This window comes from Ambystoma mexicanum, chromosome 1q (assembly GCF_040938575.1).
Source record: "Ambystoma mexicanum isolate Mex_15411 chromosome 1q, UKY_AmexF1_1, whole genome shotgun sequence".
In the NCBI taxonomy this organism is placed as follows: Eukaryota; Metazoa; Chordata; class Amphibia; order Caudata; family Ambystomatidae; genus Ambystoma; species Ambystoma mexicanum.
In genome coordinates, this window is record NC_090922.1 from 212026764 (window position 1) to 212032763 (window position 6000).

The following is a 6000-nucleotide window of genomic DNA, read 5'->3' on the forward strand; positions in this document are numbered from 1 at the left end:
CACTTTGGTCGTTCTGGTGATATAGGAATCAACACAACTATTTTTCTTTCACCAAGAGAGACTACGTTTGAATTTGTCTCCATGAATATGTACATATTAGAATATATAATATAACTATATCTCCGAAGGAAAACTATATTTTTTAAGAACATATTTCCTATGTGTTTAGGCTTGGGTAATTAAATAATGAAATAATTAATATGTCTTTTGATAGTTTAGGTCCTTGTGACTGTAAAATGCTGCTCTGCTTTCACTTTCTGGCTAGCTCTATCCTTCTATCTTCCTACAAATATACTTTTTTACTGGACATGTTATGCATCTATCTATCTATCTGTCTATGGATAGACAGATAAAGAGCCTTGTGGTTTTCAAAGGGCTTTGTTTTAACATATCGTGCAATATTAACTGCCCGGATGGCGTTCATTTTTTTGTCATGACTTATTTCGTTAATCATTAAACCAAATCTATAGGCTGCAATGGCATGGCCCTGCTATTGTCCCCTCTTGCGGGCTTTCCACAGTAGCCATCTTGTACAATTCCTTTCTGAGGGGTATAGGGGTTGCGGGGGGAACTCTGCAGTGAAGGCCCATCCTGCATTATAGATGGTAGCCGTCCAAGAGTTGTACTGGCAGCGTTCCTATCAAGTGAACCCCATTTTTACAAAGAGGGACAAGATTATACCGAATCAAATAGGTGACTGGTCAGTTTTAATGAAGCAGCACAATTTAAAAATAAAACAGAGCTAGCTCTCAGATATGCATTCATTCCTTGTTCTGAAACGTCAGCAGGAGGCGGCCATGTTGGCTGAGGTAACACAAAGGAGATTAGAAAGAACATACAATTGTTTATTAGCAACTTGAAAGAAGCCAGTGGCCTAAGATTAGTAGGAGGCTGGGCGAGCTTGCCTTACATTAAGTTTGTGTTTGTAGCGTGCTTCCTTCACTCCATTGAGAAAGACTCCTGATGGGCTGCAAGCTCAGTCTAATCCATCCAAGTGTATTCAAAGAGCGCTCTCGTCCCTTCTTCATTAAATCATTCTTATACAGGGTGTCATTATAGAGCATACCAAGTGTAAAAAAAGATTCCTCTGAGCAGTGACTCTTCTTTGTCCCCTTTCTACTGCCAACCCTTCCACAGTTACAGGCTCCCCAGCAAGCAGTCTGGATTAGTCTGTAGTGCAATCATTGTTCATGTTCCAAATGAGAGTAGGGTAAACTTTAAAAAGTGGGAGACAGTGAGTGTGGGAGGATAGGTCCAGGATAGGGTATATTTGGCCGGTGGTACGTCACCTGGACAGCCGTGAAGAGTATGGTACATCAGGGCGTGGCAAGTGTGGGCGCTCAAGAACTAGTTCTTTCAGGAGAGCTGCGTTGTCTGGGCTCATCAGTGTACTTCTGGGGCAGCTTCTCCTCTTACTGAGTGGTGTGAGTGGGTGAGAGTGTGCCAACGCTTGGGGAGGGGTGTATCCCACAGGGGCTTACTATAAAACCGCAGCTGTACAGGAGATTCACCGTTTATCCTTTCTTTTTGCTCCCATGTTTCTTATTGCCATTGCCCCCCCCCCCCGTTGGCCACGGAAGATGTTCCTTCACCCCACAGACTTTTCTTCCATCCACCTTCTTCCAGCTGGGGACCGTGTTACTTTGCGGACAAAAGTTCTTTCGGCAGCAACTTGAAATTGGACCGCCTCCTGGACCTCATCTGCATTGATATTCAAAACCTTTCCCATTGTGAGGTCATCGGAACACACGAAGAAGGTTCGAAACAATCTCCAGTCACGTTTGGTCATCGGATCTGTATTTTATTTGTTTGTCCGCATGCTACATTGATCCTTCTTCTGAGGAAGCGGGAGGGTTAGGGATAGAAGCCACCTTTCTGTTGTTTTCTTTACTAAGTGCTGAATATTGCCTTTGGTCCGATACAGGTAAGGAGGAAAGAGAGAGAGAGAGAAACGACGGAGGACCAGATATGGCTCCCAGGGCCCTTCAGGGTGAATACCTGACCCGGAAATCAAAACCTCCATCTGTAGCAGCACAAGGGTGTGTGACTGTGTGTTTGTGTGCATACGTGTGTGTGTACGTGTATGCTGATGCAAGCTGAAATGGACCAAGTGGCATCTTACCTGTGTAAGGAGCATTGATTAAGTCTGGGATATTCTATATTTCTGGGTACCCAAACACTGTGAAGACAGCTCCTAAGCACGTTTTCCTGACTAGTGTTTTTTCTCATTCCAGAATCCCCGAGGGCTTCTTTTTTTCATGACCGTTTCCTGCCAAGGTTTATTGCTTATATATGTGGTGTGGGTGCCTTTGCTTTTTCTATACATTGCTTTCCTTCAGTTTCAAAGTTTGATTTATAGCTCCATAATATGTCACTGCTTTTCCATCTCTGATCCCTGCTGTGCATCGATTAATGTGACATCACACAAAATCCTGTCCACTAATCCTGTGGTAAAGCCATTGGAGGAAGCTGGTAGGACCAACCTGCAAAGGAAGGTGGCTAAACCAATAGCTGAAAAGACTAGTTTCAATGTAGAGATTGCTTGTGTTCAGGGTGTTTGTAATCACTCTTAATTGTGTTTGAATCAGCATCATGCAATATTGGTCAAGTGGGGATGTCAAGATTAGACTTCCACTCCCCAGTTCCAGTCAACAATTAGCCACCAGACCACATCTCCAAACTCAGAAGAATCAAATCCACGCACCTGACCTCTAGAATTTCTTGATGTTCATGATTCTTGTTAAGTATCTGGTGGCCAGCTATCTGGACCATGTGAGCCTTTTCCACCCAACTGTGCCATGGTAAGGGGCTTGGCAACCAATCGCTGCTGGACAACATGACCGGTTGTATTTGGAAACAGATAAGCCTTCTCATCTATGCCAAGGCATATGCCCCACTTTTCTCACGTGGCCAATCAACACTGAAAGGTGGTGTTAAGTGTTTGCTTGGCATTGTCCAGCACTTTTGGGGTGAACGCGGACTGCTGGGTAAATCAGATTTGTGTACAGGAACACAGATGTCAGAAAATAAAAGCATCTTGAAATTCTGCTGACAATGCTAGTCCAATGACCAGTGTTGGGGTGCTGGTAAGCAGGGATCTCCATGTTCGGTCCTAGACACTAGCAACCACATCAGGTTTTCAGGATAACCACTAACTATGTAAATAACACCCATTTAGATTCACTGTACTCTAGGATATTTTATGTGGATATATTGAAAATATGGAGTGGGTTTGGTTCTGAGTAAAGACCAGCCTTGGAGACCCTTGGGCCAGCTGGTCAGTCGGCAAACATTGATTCTGGGTGATGAAGCAAAGCTATGTGAGCCATAGGGAAGGTTTGCGGGTTGAACGGATGAACTCTAGAAAGGAAAAGCTAGTGTCTTATCTCATGGAACTAGGGAGAAAAGATATTTTGGACCTATGCTGAGCATTATAGTCCAGGACAGGAAAAGTTAGGTCATATATTAGATTACCCCAGAATCGATCTTAACGAGAATAATAACTCCCTGTACCACATTCTGACAAAAAGCCAATGGTCCATCTCACAGCCATTCTGAGAAACAGCTGCAAGGTTGCTGTCTGTGATGAAGACCTGAGCTCCCATTACCTTCACGCTGAGACCACTCCAGCTGTCCCCCATTCATGCCTTAGTGCACATGGAGACTCTCGTCCTCATCCAGCAGGTATCCCCAAAGAGGAATGCAAATGCCACACTCGTGCTGGGCTCCTGGACCTACTTCTGCTCTTCCAACTAAAGGCTTGTCTATGTCCATAATGCACATTGGAGCTCAAAAGGTGGGCACTGCTTTGCTGCCCAAGTGCCGAGAGTACTCTAGGCACTTCTTACCCAAGGGACTACTGGGCAAAACAGCTAGCCTTCAATAACAAACTGAGATTGGATATCTTATAGCGTTTCCCGATCTTCTAGCCCGCCTGCTCCTACATGCTACATTTGTTTATTGTTTTCGTATTGGCTCTGCACCCTTGTCATCTGTGCCGCATCGTCCTATCAAGGGTCAACAAAGCAGACAACAAATCTCGGGACTCAGCATCAAACTCGGGGCATTGCTAATTTGGGATTTCCCATCTCTGAATTGATTGTTCCTGAAATATGACTAAAGAATAATTGTCATATCTGGGGTCAAAAAATATATCCAACTTTACAAGGGCCGTGTCCAGTATCAGATCACCCGAGTACCCATAGGCCTTACTCATCCCAGTATGCCTCTAATGTGCTAATTAAGTAGGGCATCTCAAGAGAACCTTCCACCCACAAATGGCCTGGGGACATTAAGAGTTCATCTGTGATGCCATGAGTGATAGAGCCAGCAGGTCTAGTAATTTAGAGGATTGCAAAAGCATATGGATGCCGTGTGCTAGATGATGTGGTGGCAAGCTTTAGCATCTGATGGAGGTAGTCGGATGTCAAAGGTCCAAAGTGTCAATTTCAGAGACAGACTCATGACCAGGGAAAGATACAGCCCAATGGTGAAATGACAGGTAGCAGATCTAGGAGATGCGGGATTTAATCATGGCCTTTCCAGCTGGTTGCATTGTCTAATTCTGGGTAGATCACATGCTCTCCTTGTGCCTTAGGACCTTCATCTGAAAAACATTGGAAGCAGTTGGGTACAGGCCACCTGCTGGCACTATGTTCTCTGATGCCTTGTGCCTCCATTCCTCTCATTGACGACCATCACACATCACTATGGAAGTGCCACCATTAAGAGCTGCACAAACATCCCCAACATCAATGTCAGCTTTCGGTGTCGGCCATCTTTGTAGACACTCTGGCAAACGTTGAGGAGAATATGGGGTGGATCAATTCGAGAAAGTTTACAAAAAAAATGACTAATGTGATTAAAGATGAACAGTGTGTGTGTGTGTGTGTGAAATTATTAATGTATGAATGTATTTTTATACCTGAGCACAACCACTTTTAGCCCCCTCTCTTCCTCGATGTGTTCTTTTCCGAAGAGGCCTCCCGCTGCTCACTCATGCGTTTCAAACAGGCTCATTCTCTCTCTCCCTCTCTTCTTTTCTCTTGCTCTCTGCCACTCTGGTCCTCATCAATATGTTTGAAATGAGTTGGCTTTTGCTTTCTTATTTATTTTCCTCCTGCTTTATTTTCGAGAACAGGGGCAAACACTCAATATCAACCCCTTCCATGTTCTCTAACGAGCTGCGTTCCTATGTACACCTGTTGTACTGCTGTTGAATAGTTGACAAATAATAAACCGACAAACAGAAACAAAAAAACAAAAAAAAACTCAAGAATGACAATGCATGAATTTTTACTGGAGTCCTTCTTTAAATAAAGTGCTATTAAAAGAAATTGAACTTTACTTTGTGCTTATTTTTTTACTTTGTTCTGTCACTTTACCCGAGATGTAGACGAACAATTTATTTTCCTCAAAACACTCCTGAAAATCCGAACATTAAACTTTTTGTACAAAAAAAAATGTTCTTGAAAACGGAACAGTAACCTTTTTTGGTGAAAATTTGGATGGAAGAGAAAACGTGTTTTTTTCTCTGACACTTCAACCACATTTTCAGCTGTTTTCGAGTTTATTTTGATGGGGCGTTTGCACTTTTAAGAGGGAATTCACTGGGAGAAAACTGATGTTATTAACCGAATTTCTTGAAATGCTACCTACACTATGTTCCGCCATTTCTGTTTTTTAGGCAGAAAAAAAACTCGGGTCTCTGGTTGCTATTAACAAGAAATAAAGTATTTACTATATTTATTCATCAATTCCCTGAAACGATGTGCATCAGTATCTATGTTTATATTGTGTTTATTTTTTTTTATTTTTTTTAAAGGAAGTACCTCCTGATTCTTTAGGTATCTGCATTGTGACGAAAATATTTTGAAACGTCCTACGATGCATATCTTGTTCGTTAAAACCTGACTGCAGTCAAAATCGGATCCCATTCAAAACGGGTTTATTTACTTGGGTGAATGAAGACTGTGAATCCGAAATGCCAGGGGGCATGGC

The 6000-nt window shown here is 42.9% G+C and overlaps 1 protein-coding gene across 1 annotated transcript in view; it reads left to right on the forward strand.

Moving 5' to 3' along the window:
* CACNG8 (calcium voltage-gated channel auxiliary subunit gamma 8) overlaps window positions 1-5350 on the forward strand; it is a 407801-nt gene extending 402451 nt beyond the window's left edge. Inside the window, exon 6 of the mRNA XM_069637385.1 lies at window positions 1581-5350. The gene's annotated coding sequence lies outside the window, so the exon portion shown is untranslated. The remainder of the gene's footprint in view (window positions 1-1580) is intronic.
* Window positions 5351-6000: the final 650 nt, after the last annotated feature.